The sequence below is a fragment of the Phyllobates terribilis genome, unplaced genomic scaffold (genome assembly GCF_046119375.1).
Source record: "Phyllobates terribilis strain yellow unplaced genomic scaffold, ASM4611937v1 Scaffold_10__3_contigs__length_209671492, whole genome shotgun sequence".
NCBI classification, from domain to species: domain Eukaryota; kingdom Metazoa; phylum Chordata; class Amphibia; order Anura; family Dendrobatidae; genus Phyllobates; species Phyllobates terribilis.
Window position 1 is genome coordinate 169,107,699 of NW_027362770.1, and position 19,239 is coordinate 169,126,937.

The following is a 19,239-nucleotide window of genomic DNA, read 5'->3' on the forward strand; positions in this document are numbered from 1 at the left end:
GAATGTGCTTTTGCGCTCCTTGAGGAGTGCAGTTTTATCATGGTGTCACTTTTGGGTATTTTCTGTCATATAGACCCCTCAGCACTTCAAATGTGATGTGGTCCTTAAAAAAAAAAATGGTTTAGTAAATTTTGTTGGAAAAATGAGAAATCGCTGGTCAATTTTTAACCCTTATAGCTTCCTAACAAAAAAAAATGTTGTTTCCAAAATTGTGCTGATGTAAAGTAGACATGTGGGAAATGTTATTTATTAACTATTTTGTGTGACATATCTCTCGGATTTAAGGGCATAACAATTCTAAGTTTGAAAATTGCAATATTTTCAACATTTTCGCCAAATGTCAGTTTTTTTCACAAATAAACACAAGTGATATCGAAGAAATTTTACCACAATCATGAAGTACAATATGTCACGAAAAAACAATCTCAGAATCAGGAGGATCCGTTGAAGCGTTCCAGAGTAATTACCTCATAAAGTGACAGTGGTCAGATTTAAAAAATAAGGCCTGGTCATTAACCTACAAAGTGGCTTGGTCCTTAAGGGGTTAATTATCCTTTTTTCAATATTGCAATGTAATGTGATCTTTGTGATCTTTTTTACTGTGTATTTTTCACTTTAGACTTTTATGACACACAAGGCCGAGAAAGGAAAAATCCTTCCGGGGTATGTAAATTTTTGAGCACAACTGTAACTCCAGATATGACATAAATGTCTCATAGGTGAGGGTCCCAGCAGTTTGTCCCTCATCATTCTCAAGAATGGGGAGCGTGCGACCCCATCTAACCTGCCTGGCACTACACCTGCTGTCAGTGGAGAGATGGACATTTACCTCTTCCTGTTGACATGTTATTTTCCATTGAAGGAAATCACCAATTTCTGGGAAGTTTCAAGGCTGTTGGGATTTGCTGACTCTTCCATGAGTCTGGATCGTCGCTGGCCATGAGCCCTCCACAGCTATGCCTCAAGCCCTCACTATATCACAAGGAGACACATGACAAAAGAGTAATATTACAGAAGGAGAGAACAGTTTATTATACCGACCGGTTACATTAGATATAATATAGTGTGAGGATTACAAAAAAGGAAAAACACAATCTCCAAAATGATAGAAAACCCAGAAATATCACAGAATTGATCAACACGGGACATAACGACAACCCTTGTCCCGTTAGATCGAAAGGTGTAATAAGGTTGTAATAAAGATTATTGTATGATGAACAGTTAGTTATACATTCTTCTGTTCCACTTTATCTATCAATTCCTATCTATGTGCAATATGTCTAGGCCCCCCGTATCTGCAACCTCGGTCCTATTGTAACGCCCAGATTGTGACTGAGCTTCATAGGAAACTGTCAGTATGACTATATCCTGCAGTACTGAGATTATACAGTATATAGTACAAGCGATCAAACGATTGAAAGATTGAAAAAGATGTATAAACTAAAAAAAGTTTTAAAAAAATATGCGCAAAAATGTAAAAAAAAATAATAAAAAGCCCAACTAAAATATTGTACCTTCCTAGTTAGAAACAATGACAATTTAAAAAAAATAAAATATTTCGTATTGCCATGTTCACAAAAGTTCAACCTCTAAAAATTATTTCGCCCGTACAGTGACTATCATGAAGCAAAAAAAAGCAAGAAATCAAAACTCCAGAATTTTTTTTTTTTTCCGCCACCACAATCAAAAGTGATCAAAACATTGTATGCACCACAAAATGGCACCTATAAAAGCGACAGCTCATCATGTCGAAAACAAGCCCTCAAAAGTAAAACAGATCTCTAAAAAAGGGGGAACATAAACCAATTTGTTTTCAGGCCACGTGCAAACGTTCAGTATTTGGTCAGTATTTTACATCAGTATTTGTAAGCCAAAACCAGGAGATGAACAATCAGAGGAAACGTACAAATATAAACCACTTCGGCATTTTTCACCCACTCCTGCTTTTATGTTACATATACTGATGTAGAATACTGAGCAAATACTGATCGTGTGAATGTGCCCTAAAATAACAATAAATTGCCTTTTTTCATCATTTTTTTGGTAATTTTCAGTCATTGTATAGTAAAGTATATAGTGTCATTGAAAATTACAACTAGTCCAACAAAAAATTAGCCTCGTGATTATGTTGATGGGAATAAAGTTATGTCTCTTGGAAGAAGGGGAGAGAAAAATAAGAGTGGAAACTTACGATTTGGTAACATTAGGATTGGTGCTAAAAGAAAATGGAGCTATCTAAAAAATATAGCGAGGAAGTGCATTCTTACAATAAGGCTACTTTCTCGTGATCAGTATTTGGTCAGTATTTTACATCAGTATTTGTGGGTGAAAAATGCAGACGTGGTGCACGTGTTTCTATTAGAATTTTCCTGTTATTGTTCCACTCCTGGTTTTGTTTTACAAATACTGATGTAAGATACTGACCAAATACTGAACGTGTGAACGTGGCCTAAGGGTAGGTTCACACGACTGTATAAAAAAATCGTCAAGAGTTTGAGAAAAAAATCATTCTATCTTTCTGGATGAAACTCTGAATGATTTTTTATACGGTTGTGTGAACCTACTGTAAAACTAATAACAGTAATAATCTTGAAGGGTCATCCATAATAGAGTCCACAGATCAAATGACCAATTTTATTAAATTTTCAGCCAATCAGATTCCCTTCCCTGTGATGTAACCAATCTCTGGGAAAACTTCTTACAACAAATGTTATTCTTCAACTGCAGATTCTAATCCAGCAACCACCAAACAATGATGGGTCATTTACACTTAGCGTAGCATGAAGGGTCTCGGAGAAGGTGGCAGTGAAGGTGTGTAAGTGTCTGATGGGGTCACACAGCTCATAAAAGGACAGCTGCCCGGCCTCATAATCCAGACATATCCTGACTCTATCACTGGAGATCTTGTCAGGTAACCGGATCTCTTTCCTGTCATGTATCACTAAATACTGATTATTACATCTCCACAAACTCCAGGACTTGTTATTATTTCCAATCACTGACTGACGCCCCCTCCTGTCTATACTGGGATAACACATCCCCACCCTCCACCACCCTGATCTACTGCTCTCCACATCCCAGTAATGTCGTCCTGAGGTAAATCCCCTCCTGCTCATCACCTGATTATACTGGAATCTCTCTGCTGTTTCTGGACGTTTCTTCTTCTCTTCTGTCCCGGTTGCAGTTTTCAGGTCGTCTGATATAAGGAGATTATTAGCAGCTGTGTTTACATCCAGTAATATGTCTGCAGGACCCTCCACATAGATCCCAACCCTTATACCTGATATTACCTCACATAATGTGTGTAATGTGTGTGAGATCACAGCCACATCCAGGTCATCTCCATCATGGGGCTGTTTATCATGTCCCCCTGTGTCCTCATCACCTCCCTCCTCCTCAGGATCACACAAGTCACCGGTGTCTGGTTCCTGTAAGACAGTCAGTGGATCCGTCATGTCACACAGCTCCTCAATGTGTCTCTGTGGCACCCCAGGGGTCTGGTTTTCCACAGTAATGTAATGTTATGTCTGAGAGCAGGTGGGAGGTCCTTTGGTCAGGGATCCTGTGCATGCCACACCTCCTGCCCAGTCTTGGGAGGGGAAGAACTTCCCCTGTATAAACCCGGGGCTGAGGCAGGGTGAGTCAGACAAGTGGAGTAGAGACAAGAAGCAGCATAGGAAACAGCAGAGTTACAAGGAGTCAGGGGCTGGCAGCCGCAGAGCTCGCCCTGACTAAGAAGACTTCTTTCCGGACCCGGAGTCCGAGGCTGTGGGGACTAACTCCTACCCAGCAGCAGAATCCGTCAGGCAGGGGATTTCAGGTCCTCTGGCCCAGAAGCCCGAAGGCACGGTCACACGCGTGGGACCAGCACCGCCATCGTGGAGCGGAAGCCATTAGAAGGCCCCGAGTCACCGGCCATACGGGTGAGCACCACACGGTACACTCAGGGACGTGGGCTACTTACATCAGCTTCTAGCAAGGTAGCCAGAAGAGTACAGTCAGTTTGGGAGGCCTACAACTACGCCTGGCCAGGGGAGATCCCATCTGCTCAAGGACTGACCAGGCCCCGTTCGCTAGCAAGTACTCCGGGAGGGTCTATCATTGTCACCAGTAAAGACCCTGAACTACACCGTACCGTCTCTGAGTGGTTCCTGCTACCCCCATCATCCACGTCGGCTGCCCTGAGACCATACCCCTCCCGTTGGGGGTTATACTATCACGCTGCATAATCCTACCATCGGCCTCAGCGGTCTGCCCTGCAGCAGCAGCTCCCTGGCTGCACTCAACGGGTGGCGTAGTCATCAACTGTTTACTACTAGTAGACTGCCGTCCAGTTTGACTCCCTGGGCACGGACCGGGTCACCGCCACGAGACTACAACCCTCCACGGATCCGGCTCCGGGTAAGCTCCCGCGTGCGCACCGCAGCGCGACACAGGCCCAGGGGCGCGTCAACTTTGGCGTAGTCGGCAGGATTTCGTGCCCGCAACCACCGGGTACTGCGTGCCTGAAAAGCAAAGACTGTTCAAACTTACCAGTGGTGAAGATTCCCGCTATCCGTGGAGGTTTCCCGCCATCCGGCGCCATCTTCTACCTTCTTCCCGCCATCCGCGAAGTTTTCCTGCCATCCGGCGCCATCTTCGACCTTCTTCCCGCCATCCGTGGAGTTTTCCCGCCATTGGACGCCATCTTGAGGACGCCGCGCGGGAAGAAGAGGGGCGTGGACTCCGAAAGCGCGCGAGAACTGAAGCCCCGCCTCACGTCCGGACGTTGCGTAAGGTCCTGGAAGGAGCCCAGCAGACGCCGACGTCACAGGAGCGCGACGGAAGGTCCTCAACCCTGACGATCCACTGCGGAGCCGCGGCCTACGGAAGAGGATCATCGCAAGGTAGGCCACGGTCCACTAGGGGGGAGGAAGATGTCGGATACGGAGGAGAGCTTCACTGCCTCAACCCCCGCCAGCGCTACCGCTGCTGCAGTTATGCCCTTCACCATGCCCTATATCCCGGGAGCAGCTTGGCTACCCCAGTACTCAGGGGAGTCACATACCCTGCATGACTTTAGAGAAAAGCTGGATAGCCTCTTCCAGGTGTACCCCCTCACAGAAGAGCAAAAAGTGAGCATCCTGGTGGCCCAACTAACAGGGGCAGCCAAAAGGGAAGTAAAATCCTGGCCACCTGGGAGGAAGACTGTCGCAGGGATACTAACCCGGCTGAAGGACACCTTTGATACCCGCACCTCAGCCGAGATTAAGCTTAGATTCTACGGGTGCAAGCAGCGAGCGCATGAGAGTATAAGGGACTATGCACTAAACCTACAAGAGGCCCTGAGGGCCATAAAGCAGACCGACCCTGATGGGGTGGGAAACGAGGACAGGCTGTTGACTGAACAATTTATAGAGGGTTTATATTGCAATGCCCACCGAACCCAGTTGCGGGCAATGGCCTTACAGGATCCCCATCTGGACTTTGCACAGTTCAAGGACAGAGCCATCCGGGTGCTCCGAGAACCGGCACCAGGTGGCGTTGTGACCCACAGACGCCCCACTACCACTTACTACCAGGAGGCGGCGCCCTTGTCAGCAGGGCCTGTGGGAGCTGATGCGCAGGCTTTGGACAATGACCCGGCTCCAGACCTACACCATCAGGTCCAAGAGCTAGCTAAGAGCGTTGCTGCGCTAACCCGAACTGTGCAGTCTTTACAGGTTTCCACCCCAGGGAAGATCCAGCTGGCATCCGGACCGGAGGACATCCCGTGGCGTCGACCAAGGAGGACCCCACCGGCCAGAGGAAGACCCAGTGACCGATACAGTGAGGACGGACGACCCATCTGCCGCCGCTGCAATCAACCCGGACATATGGAAAGGTACTGTTCTTTAAACGGGCACAACCTGGGGTAGAGGGCCAACCCCCAGGAAAAAGATCACCAGGCCCATCGAACTGGCGCGACAGATATGTGGGAGGACGTCCAGTCTTGCCTGTGGTACTGGATGGCATTCCCATGAGTGCCCTACTGGACACCGGGTCACAGGTCACCACCATCCCGTACGTGCTCTTCAAGCAGTACTGGAATGACTCGGATATTACCCGCTACCCCGACGACGACTTGAGTATCATCGCCAGCAATGGTCAGCCCGTGCCACAGATCGGATTTAAAGAGGTGACCATCAAAATTGGTAGAGTCGAACTGGCCGCACAGGGACTGATCATTGTAGATATTGATAAACATGAGAGTCACCCAAAAATAACTCTAGGAACTAATGTAATTGAAAATTGTCTTGCAGAGGTGATTTTCCTTTTACAGCAGGTTGCCAAGAATGCCAGCTCCGGCGAGCAGCGGGTGCTCCAGAAAGAGATCCGGGCACTGATGCAACGGCAACAAGTGGAACTCTCCGGCGGTGAGATTGGTAGCGTAAGAATGTGTGACCCTTTTCCTATTGCCATGCCCCCAAAAAGTGAAATGATGATTTGGTGCCGGGCAGCTATTGGTCTGAGAGGTAGAGATTACCAGGCAATGGTAGAACCAGTTTACTCAGACAGTAGGCCCACCATTTTGACAGCACGGGGGGTCGTCAATGTACGCCATGGGAGGGTGCCCGTTCGCATAATAAATATCGGGGAGAGGGAAGTGTACCTGCCCCGGTATGCCACGCTAGCCAAATTATATATCACTAATCAAAATTCTATACAATCTGTGGAACCCTTGCCTCCATCTCACCCGGAGGAAGGTAACGGCTCTAAGAAAGACATGGAGGACTGGTGTCAGCAACTACATCTGGGTACTGACTCCACTCCCTCACATCAGAAACAAGGAGTCTATCGGGTGGTTCAAGAGTATGAGAGAGTGTTTAGTAAACACCCGTTAGACTTCGGGCGAGTCAAGGGGGTAGAACATCGCATCCCCACGGGAGATCATCCTCCCATAAAAGAGAGGTATCGACCCGTACCCCCTGCACATTACCAACACGCCAAGAGGATGCTTAGAGACATGAAGGAGGCTGGGGTAATCCGGGATAGTTGTAGCCCCTGGGCAGCCCCATTAGTTTTAGTCAAAAAGAAAGACAACACCATGAGGATGTGTGTAGATTACCGGAAAATCAACCGTATCACACACAAGGATGCGTACCCCTTACCAAGGATAGAGGAGTCATTGGCTGCTTTAAGATCTGCTAACTTCTTCTCTACCTTGGATCTCACTAGCGGGTACTGGCAGGTTCCTGTAGCAGAGGCGGACCGGGAGAAGACCGCATTCACCACCCCGATGGGACTTAGCGAGTTCACCTGCATGCCGTTCGGACTCTGCAACGCACCAGGAACCTTCCAACGCCTAATGGAGTGTTGTCTGGGCCACAGAAACTTCGAGACGGTCCTGTTGTACCTGGACGATGTCATCGTATATTCCAAGACGTATGAGGACCACCTGAAACACCTGGCGGAAGTGTTCGAGGCTCTGGCGAGTTACGGCCTAAAGGTGAAACCCTCCAAGTGTCACCTCCTGAAACCAAAGGTGCAGTACCTGGGACACGTAGTGAGCGCTGACGGAGTGGCTCCCGACCCTGATAAAATCACCGCAATTAAGGAATGGCCAAGCCCCTCCAGCGTAAAAGAAGTGCGGCAGTTCCTCGGGTTGGTAGGCTACTACCGAAGGTTTATTCCCGGTTTCACCAAAAAGGCAGCACCTATGCAGGACCTCCTGATAGGCCAGTCCCGGAAGGCCAAGAACCAGAAGCCGCCCTTCAAATGGGAAGAGCTGGAAGAAGAGTCCTTCCGCCAGCTGAAGATGGCCCTCACGGGGGACGAAATCCTGGCGTACCCGGATTATAGCCAGCCCTTTATCCTCTACACCGACGCCAGTAACATCGGGCTAGGAGCCGTACTGTCCCAGATCCAGCAGGGGAAGGAACGAGTAATCGCCTACGCCAGCCGAAAACTGCGACCCACCGAAAGGAACCCCGAGAATTACAGCTCATTTAAGTTAGAGTTCCTGGCCGTAGTATGGGCAATCACTGAGCGCTTTAAGCATTACCTCGCTTCTTCCCGGTTCACCGTGTACACGGATAACAACCCGCTGACACACCTGGACACGGCAAGACTCGGTGCCCTGGAGCAGAGGTGGATGGCCCGTCTGTCCAACTACGAGTTCACAATTAAATACCGGGCAGGACGCTCCAATACCAACGCGGACGCCCTGTCCAGGATGCCCAACCTGCCGGACGGAGGAGAAGATCCGGAGGGACTGGAAGAAGTTGAACTCCCTGCGTTCCACCGTCATGGGACTATTCAGTATTCCCACCGGGTAAGGAGTAAGCAGGCTGCTACGTTGAACCCCTTACCCCACTACAACTGGGCGGAAACGCAAGACAGCGACCCTGCCGTCCGACTGGTGAAGGAGATGCTGACTCGGCCGGAGGCTCGCCTTGAACCAGACGCTCCGGAGGAAGCCAAACAACTATGGGCAGAGAAGAGTCGACTGTTCCTTTACAAAGGGAAGTTGTGCCGCAGAATGGTTAACTCCCGGACGCATGAATTACTCTGGCAAGTAGTGGTGCCACGAAGAGACGCAGCCATGGTGATGGAGGCATACCACGACGGAGCTGGACACTTTGGGTGGAAAAAGCTGGAGTTCCTGCTGCGCGAGCGGTTCCACTGGGTAGGCATGAGGGGAACCATCGAGAAGTGGTGCAGAGATTGTGGCCCGTGCAACCTGAGAAGGAAGGACCGAGCCAGCCAGAAGACTCCCCTGCAGTCCATCGTCACCCGGCAACCGTTGGAACTGGTAGCCTTGGATCATGTAAAACTGACCCCAAGCAGAAGTGGCTACGTCTACGCGTTAACCATCGTGGATCATTACTCCCGGTTCTTGGTTGTCGTCCCCGTCAAGGACTTAACGGCTCAAACAGCAGCTAGAGCCTTCCAGCAGCACTTCTGCCGTCCACACGGGTACCCGGACCAAGTGCTGACGGACCAGGGACCTGCCTTTGAAGCGGAGGTCTTTCAGGAATTCTGCAATCTGTATGGCTGCCGGAAGATAAGGACGACACCCTACCATCCGCAGACTAATGGACTTTGTGAAAAAATGAACCAGGTGGTAATGGATCTTCTAAAAACGTTGCCCCTGGAAGAACGCAGTCTGTGGCCTGAAAAGTTGCCCGATCTGGTGGACCTATACAACCACATCCCGGTAGGTTCCACCAACTGTACCCCGGCTTACCTAATGAGGGCAAGACCTGGTAAGTTACCTGTTGACCTGGAAATGGGAGTCCTGACCCCCGAGGACACTTCACCAGAAACAGACTGGGACACAGAGAGGCAGCAGCAGTACCGGAGAATACAGGAGAGCGTGGAGCGAAGTCTCTGTCAGGCTAGGGAAAGACAAGAGAAAACTTACAACCAGTATGCTCCCGCTGTTCCCCTGGTACCCGGAGAGCAGGTCTTGAAGAGGAAGAGACGGCTCCACAAGTTGGACGACCAGTGGGAGAAGGACCCGTACACCGTACTGCCTTCAAGCCACGAGAACCCGAAGGTCTGTACCATCAGTAAAGACGGAGGGGAAACCACAGCCATTGTATCCCGGGACCACCTGAAGAAGTGTCCCGAACAACTGAGGAACCCTGAAGAGGAACAAGAAGACCATCGACCCGTGGAAGAAAGGGAAGATATGGTTAGTACCGTGCTCGGGGACTTCCCTCAGTCTTGGACTCAAGTCAATGGTGCAGTTGTGGTACCCGTACTCACCTTCCTCCAACCATCATCCCAAGAACCTACGGAGCAACGGGTAGAGCTGGAAGAACAGCCGGTCCAGGAGGCAGAAGACTCCACACAAGCAGAACAGGAGAATCAACCCTCTGCTTATAGTGAGCCTGCCGTACCCCTAGTGAGACAAAGAGCCGGTAGACAGCTGCCCAGTTTACCCTTGACAGCTCCTACACCCTGTAGTTCAGGGCCAGACAGTCAGCTCCGTAGGTCCACTCGGGCCACTAGAGGCCAGTTACCCGCACGCTGGAGAATTTAAAGTGTATAAATTGTTTTATTTATGTTTTTCTGTGTCTTGTTGCTTGTGTATAATTTTGTGTTTCTAGTTATTTTTAGGAATCCTTGGTGGATTTACCGGGAATCCTTGTACATAGTTGGAGCGTAACCCAGGATGGACTAGAGACTGTTAAGGACTCGGGGTAGGACAGACCCCTACCTGGTTACGTCTCCCTGTGTTGGTGAAATGGACACCTTGCTCTCTTCAGAGACTGCACCCGGTTGCGGACACGCCGTAACCATCTTTATATGTTTTCTTATTGTATTATTAATGTTTTTGCCTTGTTATGTTTTTCTAAATGTGTTTAGTCCCGGAGTACTAAATTTCACTAGGGGGGAATGTGGCACCCCAGGGGTCTGGTTTTCCACAGTAATGTAATGTTATGTCTGAGAGCAGGTGGGAGGTCCTTTGGTCAGGGATCCTGTGCATGCCACACCTCCTGCCCAGTCTTGGGAGGGGAAGAACTTCCCCTGTATAAACCCGGGGCTGAGGCAGGGTGAGTCAGACAAGTGGAGTAGAGACAAGAAGCAGCATAGGAAACAGCAGAGTTACAAGGAGTCAGGGGCTGGCAGCCGCAGAGCTCGCCCTGACTAAGAAGACTTCTTTCCGGACCCGGAGTCCGAGGCTGTGGGGACTAACTCCTACCCAGCAGCAGAATCCGTCAGGCAGGGGATTTCAGGTCCTCTGGCCCAGAAGCCCGAAGGCACGGTCACACGCGTGGGACCAGCACCGCCATCGTGGAGCGGAAGCCATTAGAAGGCCCCGAGTCACCGGCCATACGGGTGAGCACCACACGGTACACTCAGGGACGTGGGCTACTTACATCAGCTTCTAGCAAGGTAGCCAGAAGAGTACAGTCAGTTTGGGAGGCCTACAACTACGCCTGGCCAGGGGAGATCCCATCTGCTCAAGGACTGACCAGGCCCCGTTCGCTAGCAAGTACTCCGGGAGGGTCTATCATTGTCACCAGTAAAGACCCTGAACTACACCGTACCGTCTCTGAGTGGTTCCTGCTACCCCCATCATCCACGTCGGCTGCCCTGAGACCATACCCCTCCCGTTGGGGGTTATACTATCACGCTGCATAATCCTACCATCGGCCTCAGCGGTCTGCCCTGCAGCAGCAGCTCCCTGGCTGCACTCAACGGGTGGCGTAGTCATCAACTGTTTACTACTAGTAGACTGCCGTCCAGTTTGACTCCCTGGGCACGGACCGGGTCACCGCCACGAGACTACAACCCTCCACGGATCCGGCTCCGGGTAAGCTCCCGCGTGCGCACCGCAGCGCGACACAGGCCCAGGGGCGCGTCATCTCATCTTCCTGGACAGCTCGTCCTTCTTTATCTCCAACTGATGGATCAGAGCAGACAGTGACAGGGACTCTTCCTTTTCCTGCCTGGAGATCTCACTCAGGACCTTCTTCTCCAGGTCGTCCACCCGTCTCCTGATGTCTGTACACAGGGCAGTGACTCTCTCGGCTTCTCCAGCTGCTTTTTCCTGAGATTTCCTCCATTGCTCCTCCAAACTCCGGACTCTTTCCTCAGTCTCCTCTCTCTTTGTGGTCAGTTTCTGGAGAACATTTCTCAGTTTCTTCTTCCTCTTCTCAGAGGCCTCATCCAGCAGCTCCACCCGGTGTCCCCGATGTTCTCCAGCCAAACTACAGGACACACAGATACAGATGGCATCCTGAGTACAATAGTACTTTAAAAGTTCCTTATGGACAGAACATTTCCTTTTCTCCAGAGAAGTGCTGGGATCAGATAAGACGTGTTCTGGTGATTTGCTGTGAGACCTCAGGTGTTTATCACACAGAGAAGCCTCACAGTGTAGACAGGATCTAACAGCAGGTACAGGAGAGTCCACACAGTAAGTGCAGCAGATCCCGGTGATCTCCTCTTGTTCTTGCTGAGTAATCAGGAAACGTTCCGCTACATTATGAAGATTTATGTTCTTCATCGGTGCCGGCCGAACATGAAACTCTTTTCTGCATTCAGGACAGGAATAAACTCCAGACTCGTCCTGTGTATCCAGCACACGATCAACACAGACCCGGCAGAAGTTGTGTCCACATCTCAGCGTTACAGGATCCTTAAAAACAGATAAACAGATGGAGCAGAGCAGCTCGTCTCTCAGAATAGCAGACGCCATGGCTGACGGAAGAAGGAGGAAACGAAACTGAATGTGTCTAATGCTGGACAAATAACAAAGTTCTAGTTACACCCATTTACTTAAACCTTTATTTTTTCCTTCCTAAAGCAATACATTTTCCAACCAATATAGCCATATGAAGGTTTGGTTTACTATGAAGATTATATGCAGTAAATTCACAATTTTGATGCATGTGTACTGTATTGGCTGATTATTTTTTGTTGAGGGTGGTGCGTCATTAAATGAAAGGACAGGCCGGAGTACAGCCGCCCCCTCCCCCGCAGGCTTGGACGTAGGCCTGCATGACAATGGGTTGGAGGGAGTGGCTAAGGCTATTAGCATTGGGAGGGGTTTAACGGGGGGTTTAAGGGCCAGGGAGGGGAGGGGAGTCACATTTTCCCGCTCACAAGGGTGGTGAGTTGTCTCCCCCACTTCGTGCTGCGTACCTCATGGCGTCCATGGCGCAGCTGTTTGAGTCCCTGAGGGCGGCTGCAGAGTCGCACCCTGCAGGCTGGCTGGAAGAGCAGATTGCGGCGATCATTGGAACGGTGGCTGTGTCAGCGCAGCCTGAGCGGCGTTCCCGTCGGGCGCGGCCTCCTGCCAGGCTGTCGCCTGATTTAGCTCCCCAGACACAGCGCAGGCGCAGGAGCCCCTCCGGGGACCCTCCAGGCCGGGTGCCGGTTAGGAAGCGCAGCAGCAGGCCCCGGTCTGGGAGGAATCCGCTTGCCAGCACGTGTCATGCGGCGGTTAGTAGGCCGCAGCCTGCGCTCGGGCAGGGGCCTACATGCGCCAGTCCTCGCAACACCAGTGACGTCATGGGGGGTCGCATCGGCGATGCTCCGGTCGGGCGGCCCGCCTCCTCAGACACAGTGGATGGCATGATTACCCACGATGGGCAGCAATCGGGCGGTGATAACAGGCAAGTGTTGTTACCGCCCCTTATTGATGGTCGCGTTAAATTCAGGACCGGATGCCAATACACAGACCTTGTGGGTAGTGCGCAGAGCGGACAGGGGGTCGGGTGATATTAATATGTCCCCACATACACAACCCTTTGGTCCTTCTTCAACTCCAGTGCATGTCAGTAACTTTCGGCCTTACAGGGCTGCGTCGGCGGGATCCAGTGCATCGGTGGTGCTCGGGCCTCAAGAGATAGAGGGTCCAACGGGAAGAATCGGAAGTCGGGATGGACGGCTGGAGTTGGGAGTATCGGCTGGGGGGACCACAGCTCCTCCGCAGCCCGGTGAGTTGGGTTCTATGTCTTGTTCGTTGTCCCAGAATTTTTTATCCCCAGTTTTAAGTGCTAATCGGGGGTCAGTGGCTGGGGGTACAAGTCAGGAACAGGTTGGGGAGAGTGTGAGTGAGGTTTTAGCAAATGTGAGGGAGTTATTGTTGCGTTTGGAAAGGGGTAGTAGTGCTGTTTCGGGCCATTTAGCCGCATGGGTGAGCCCGCAAGGGGGCGGGCTGAACAGCTTCGGTAATAGATTTGGGGGCGCGAGCCAATTGCCTGAGCCCATTTTGGTGTCAGTCCAGACAGAGAAAGAAAAAGAGTGTAGAATTCATTTGGATGATAGGTCTCACGGCGAGGTTTACGTGTGTTTTGAGGGTCCGTTGGGTGCACACCTCAAGAAGGAGGTGAGGGAAAAAATTTGGAAAGATGAATACGTCGAAATTTTTTCTCTTTTGCCTCTGGTGAAATTTAACCTGGAAAAAAGTAAGAAGGATGATAGTAAGAAGGAGTAGGAGGAAAAGAAAAGATGGCGCTTAATCCCGCAGACTTTTACTAATTGGCTGCAGGCATTCGCCATTTTGGCGAGCGTAATAGGTGAAAAAGCACCGGAGAATTGCTCTCCCTTGTTTTGCTATATGGATGCTATTGGGGAGGCTCACAGAACTTATGGGGGACAAGCATGGCTTCGTTATGACGAGCAGTTTCGTCAGAGGAAAGCTATTCGTCCTGCCATAAGATGGGATCAGAAGGACATTGGCCTTTGGTTACGGGTGATGGCTCCTTCTAGATTAGGTCATTCCTTTCATGGAGGGGCCGGTTGTGCCGGCCATTCCGGGGGTCAATCAAGTACGCAGGGGAGCGGAGGCACATCAGGGCAAGCGGGAACGCAGAAACCAGGTTTATGCTGGCAGTTCAACGACGGCCAGTGCAAATTTGGGGCTAACTGCAGGTTCAATCATCTTTGCTCGCACTGCAGTGGATCATCACACGGTGCTGCCAGATGTTTTAAAAAGAAGGCTAAGCCAGGGGCCAACAATTCCCAAGGGGGAGACGCCGGTGAAACTAACCGCGATGCTCCCTTTTCTAAGTAGGTTTCCCGATAGGGAAAAAGCTGCAGTGTTAGTATCAGGTTTTGCTGACGGTTTTAAAATTCCTCCACCTCCATTCGAGATTCCCCGGGTGTTGAAAAATCTTAGATCAGCAGATCAATATGCGGAGGTGGTTTCTGCTAAGTTACAAAAGGAGGTAGCTTTGGGGGCGTATGGCGGGTCCGTTTTCCGATCCTCCTTTTTCGAATTTAGTAGTATCGCCATTGGGGGTGGTGCCCAAAAAGGAGCCTAATAAGTTTAGGCTCATTCACCATCTTTCCTATCCACGGGGAAAGTCAGTGAATGATGGGATTGATCCGGAACTATGTTCCGTGGTTTATACATCATTTGATGAGGTGGCTCGGTGGGTCAGACAGTGTGATAAAGGGGCATTGCTGGCTAAGACGGATGTGGAATCAGCGTTTCGGTTGTTGCCCGTTCATCCTGAAAGTGTTAGGTTGTTGGGTTGTTACTGGGAGGGCGAGTTTTTCGTAGATAGATGTTTGCCCATGGGATGTTCTTTATCCTGCTCCTTGTTTGAGGCTTTCAGCACATTTTTGGAATGGGTCGTACAGAATGTGACAGGGCTCGAATCCATTATACATTACCTGGATGATTTTCTGTGCATCAGTTCGGGCGATTCTTCATGTTGTGAAATTTTGCTGAGAGCGACTCAGTGGGTAGCAGAGCGTTTCGGAGTGCCTTTGGCTCCAGAAAAGACCGAAGGTCCAACTACCACCATTTGTTTTTTAGAAATTGTAATTGATTCAGTGAATTGGGAATTTAGGTTGCCTGAGGAGAAAGTGAAAGCTTTGAAGGAAGAGGTCGCACGGGCTAGGAAGTTAAAGAAGATGACTTTGAGAGAAATGCAGTCTCTTCTTGGGAAACTTAATTTTGCATGTCGCATTATTCCTATGGGGAGAATTTTTTCTCACCGGTTAGCCAGCGCTACGGCGGGTCTAAAATTGCCGCATCATTACATGCGTTTGTCAGCTGAACACAGAGACGATTTGGTAGTGTGGGAGAAATTTTTGGAGCAATATAATGGACGCTCATTGCTTATGGAGGAAGTACAGGACAACTGTGCTTTGGAGTTGTACACGGATGCGGCGGGAAGTTCAGGTTTTGGGGCGTACTTTAGTGGTCGATGGTGCGCATCCAGTTGGCCTAAGGAGTGGGTAACATCAGGATTGGTAAAGAACATAGCCCTATTAGAGATTTTTCCCATTTTGGTGGCAATATATTTGTGGAAGGGGGAACTGCAAAATAAGAGGGTGAGGTTTAATTGCGACAACATGGGGGTTGTGTTTGTAATTAATAACATTACAGCATCTTCACCTCCAGTGATTAGGGTTCTACGACAGTTAGTGCTGACTTGCCTTTCCATGAATGCTTATGTGACAGCGTCTCACGTACCGGGAGTCCAGAATGCCATTGCTGACTCACTTTCTCGTTTTCAGTGGGAGCGCTTCCGGCAGTTGGCACCAGAGGCGGCAGACAAGGGGATGGAGTGCCCTCCAGAGCTTTGGAAGGTGGTATGCGGGCCGCTGAGTCGCTGATTAGGTCATCGTTGGCGGGGGGAGCTTGGGAAGCGTATCAGTTTATTTGGCATTTATGGGAAGATCGGTTGCTTAATACAGTCGGGCTTATGGCTCAGGATGACGATCAGTTAGGCGCACTATTGGCATGGATTAGTCAAGGGGCTGGGGAGGGTTGGTCGGTAGCAAAAATCTCTCGGACTATGGCGGGTTTGGCTTTTGGTTTCAAGTTTCATGGTCAGAGAGATTTGACAAAAAGTTTTTTGATCAAACAGGCTTTGAAGGGGTTTCGGAAAGGGAAAGGACAAGTGGACTCCAGGAGACCGGTTTCATTTGGCATTTTGGAAAAGATTGGGGGGGTGTTACCTTCTGTGTGTTGCTCCAGGTTTGAAATCTGTCTTTTTAGATTGGCCTTCTCCCTGGCCTTCTTTGGAGCGTTGAGGTTGGGTGAGATCGTGTCACCCAGCAGGTCTGTGGGCGGGGGGCTTTTGTCAGCAGATGTGATTGGTACCTCAGGAGGTGTGGAATTTTGGATCAGGAAATCTAAAATGGACCATTTGGGTAAAGGGAGGCGTGTAGTTTTGAGAGCAATTGGGAATTCCATTATGTGTCCGCTAAGATGCTTGCAGCTGTTTAGGGAGGCCGAACCAAAGCCAGGTGGTCCGTTATTGTGTCATGAGGACGGTCCTTCTTGTCCAGATATCAGTTCATAGCGGTATTTAGGAAGTGTTTAAATTCATTAGGGTTAGATGCATCCCGTTTTGGGTCCCACTCGTTTCGGATTGGAGCAGCAACGGAAGCGGCTGCGGGTGGTCTTAGTGGGGAGACTATACAGCGCATTGGGCGTTGGGAATCGAGGCGTTATCGGAGTTATATCAGGCCTCAGGCTCAGGGTAAAATGCAACTTTAATGTTTGATTTACGGCAGGTGTTGTTATTGCGAGAGTTGTTCAAGTTTGTTTGTATTTTCTGCAGGTTCCAATTCCGCGTTGGTATGGATTCTGGGACACTCCTACGTGCACTGGGGAGCACTGAGGGCGGATATAAGGCCTGCAGGAAGGCAGCTCGGTTTTGACAGAGAAACAGCTGTGATTAGGTGGTTGGGCTTTAGAGGCATGAGTTGGTCCAGAGTGCTGCAGGAGGTACATCACAGTGCGCGCTTAGATAGGTCACCTGACATTTTGGTGTTGCACGTGGGGGGGAACGACCTAGGTTCACGCCCTTTTAGAGAGTTGATAAGGGATGTTAAACATGATTTGTTGGGTTTGTGGGTGGCATTTCCAGGCTTGTTTATTGTTTGGTCGGAGATTGTTCCTCGAAGATGTTGGCGTAGGGCTAGGTCAGTGGAGAAAATCAATAAAGCCAGGATTAAAGTTAATAGGGCAGTCTCTAGTTTTGTTACTAGGAATGGGGGGATTGCTGTGCGGCACTTTGAGTTAGAGAAAGGAGAGGGTGAATTTTGGTTGGCAGATGGAGTGCATTTGAACGCAGTAGGTATTGACATGTGGGCTTTGGGGTTACAAGAGGGCATTGAGATGGCCATAGCTTTTCGTTTGGGGGGGGTCTCGGGCATTTGAGATATTCAAAGCGCCCTCATTGTGGCGGTTGGGGGTCCTTGAAGTTGGTTTTAAATTGGTATAAGGGGTCCATTTGGGTACGGATTCCTTAATTAGAAAGCGTTGATTGCTGATCTGGTTTTGGGGGTCTCACGGCAGGGAATGTCAGAGCCCAGGAAGTGGAAGTAATTTTTGGAACCCATGTTTGGTTGTGGTGCTCTCGAGCCAGTGGGTATCGGCTGTGGGCAAGTTGGTGTTAATTGTTGGTTTATGTTAATCACCAGATCTTTGGAGCTTCAAGGACCCTCCTACCATTGGGTGTTAATTTAATTACTTATCTATGTAATTTTGTTTAAATAAAGGCTGCTGTGGCCAGTTTTTCCCAAAGTATATGGTGTTTTGGTCTTATTTTAGTTAAGTAAAGGAGTTTCATGGGAAGATGGGTATTAATTTAGATGGTTTGGTTAAACGGATCATCGACAATACCAGTGTCAAGGACAGGCCGGAGTACAGCCGCCCCCTCCCCCGCAGGCTTGGACGTAGGCCTGCATGACAATGGGTTGGAGGGAGTGGCTAAGGCTATTAGCATTGGGAGGGGTTTAACGGGGGGTTTAAGGGCCAGGGAGGGGAGGGGCGTTACATTTTCCCGCTCACAAGGATGGTGAGTTGTCCCGCCCGCCCTAAGGTTCGTATTTGGTTAAGGGGTTGTAGTTTGGTTTTGGGTCACTGTGGCTCTTGGCGGTTGGGGGTCCTTGAAGTTGGTTTTAAATTGGTATAAGGGGTCCATTTGGGTATGGATTCCTTAATTAGAAAGCGTTGATTGCTGATCTAGCTTTGGGGGTCTCACGGCAGGGAATGTCGGAGCCCGGGAAGTGGAAGTAATTTTTGGAACCCATGTTGGGTTGTGGTGCTCTCAAGCCAGTGGGTATCGGCTGTGGGCAAGTTGGTGTTAATTGTTGGTTTATGTTAATCACCAGATCTTTGGAGCTTCAAGGACCCTCCTACCATTGGGTGTTAATTTAATTACTTATCTATGTAATTTTGTTTAAATAAAGGCTGCTGTGGCCAGTTTTTCCCAAAGTATATGGTGTTTTGGTCTTATTTTAGTTAAGTAAAGGAGTTTCATGGGAAGATGGGTATTAATTTAGATGGTTTGGTTAAACAGATCATCGACAATACCAGTGTCAAGAGCAGCAATTCTATCATTTTTAATTTTTGCAAGAATTGTTTTAGAGTATTCATCTCTCTTTAAAGGGGTTGTTTGGTCCAAATCGATAAGCCTGCAGTCACTCTGTGTGACTGCAGACTTATGAATCCCCCAATGCAAGCACTGTCTACTGCAGGAGTTCACCGGATTCTGACCCGTGACTGGAAGTTATTCATCCTCCTGGCCAGTGGGCGCGGACATGCTTCCATACACTTGTGTGGAGCAAGGCTGTGCCCACTAGACTGGCCCTAGCCGGGAGTATAATGCTTACATATCGTCCGTTCCCTGCTCAGAAACCTGCGAATCCCCACAGCGCACAATGTGTGCACTGGGGGATTCATAAGTCAGCAGCCACACAAAGTCTGTTTGCCTTGGATTCTGGAGATTCATTCACCCGACATTGTCTATGGGATTCCGCATCGTGTTCCTGCGTAGCGGCAGTGTG

At 49.7% G+C, this 19,239-nt stretch overlaps 1 pseudogene; it reads right to left on the bottom strand.

Moving 5' to 3' along the window:
* Positions 1 to 1,003: 1,003 nt before the first annotated feature.
* On the bottom strand, positions 1,004 to 12,204 carry LOC141164635 (E3 ubiquitin/ISG15 ligase TRIM25-like; annotated as a pseudogene).
* Between the last annotated feature and the right edge of the window lie 7,035 nt (positions 12,205 to 19,239).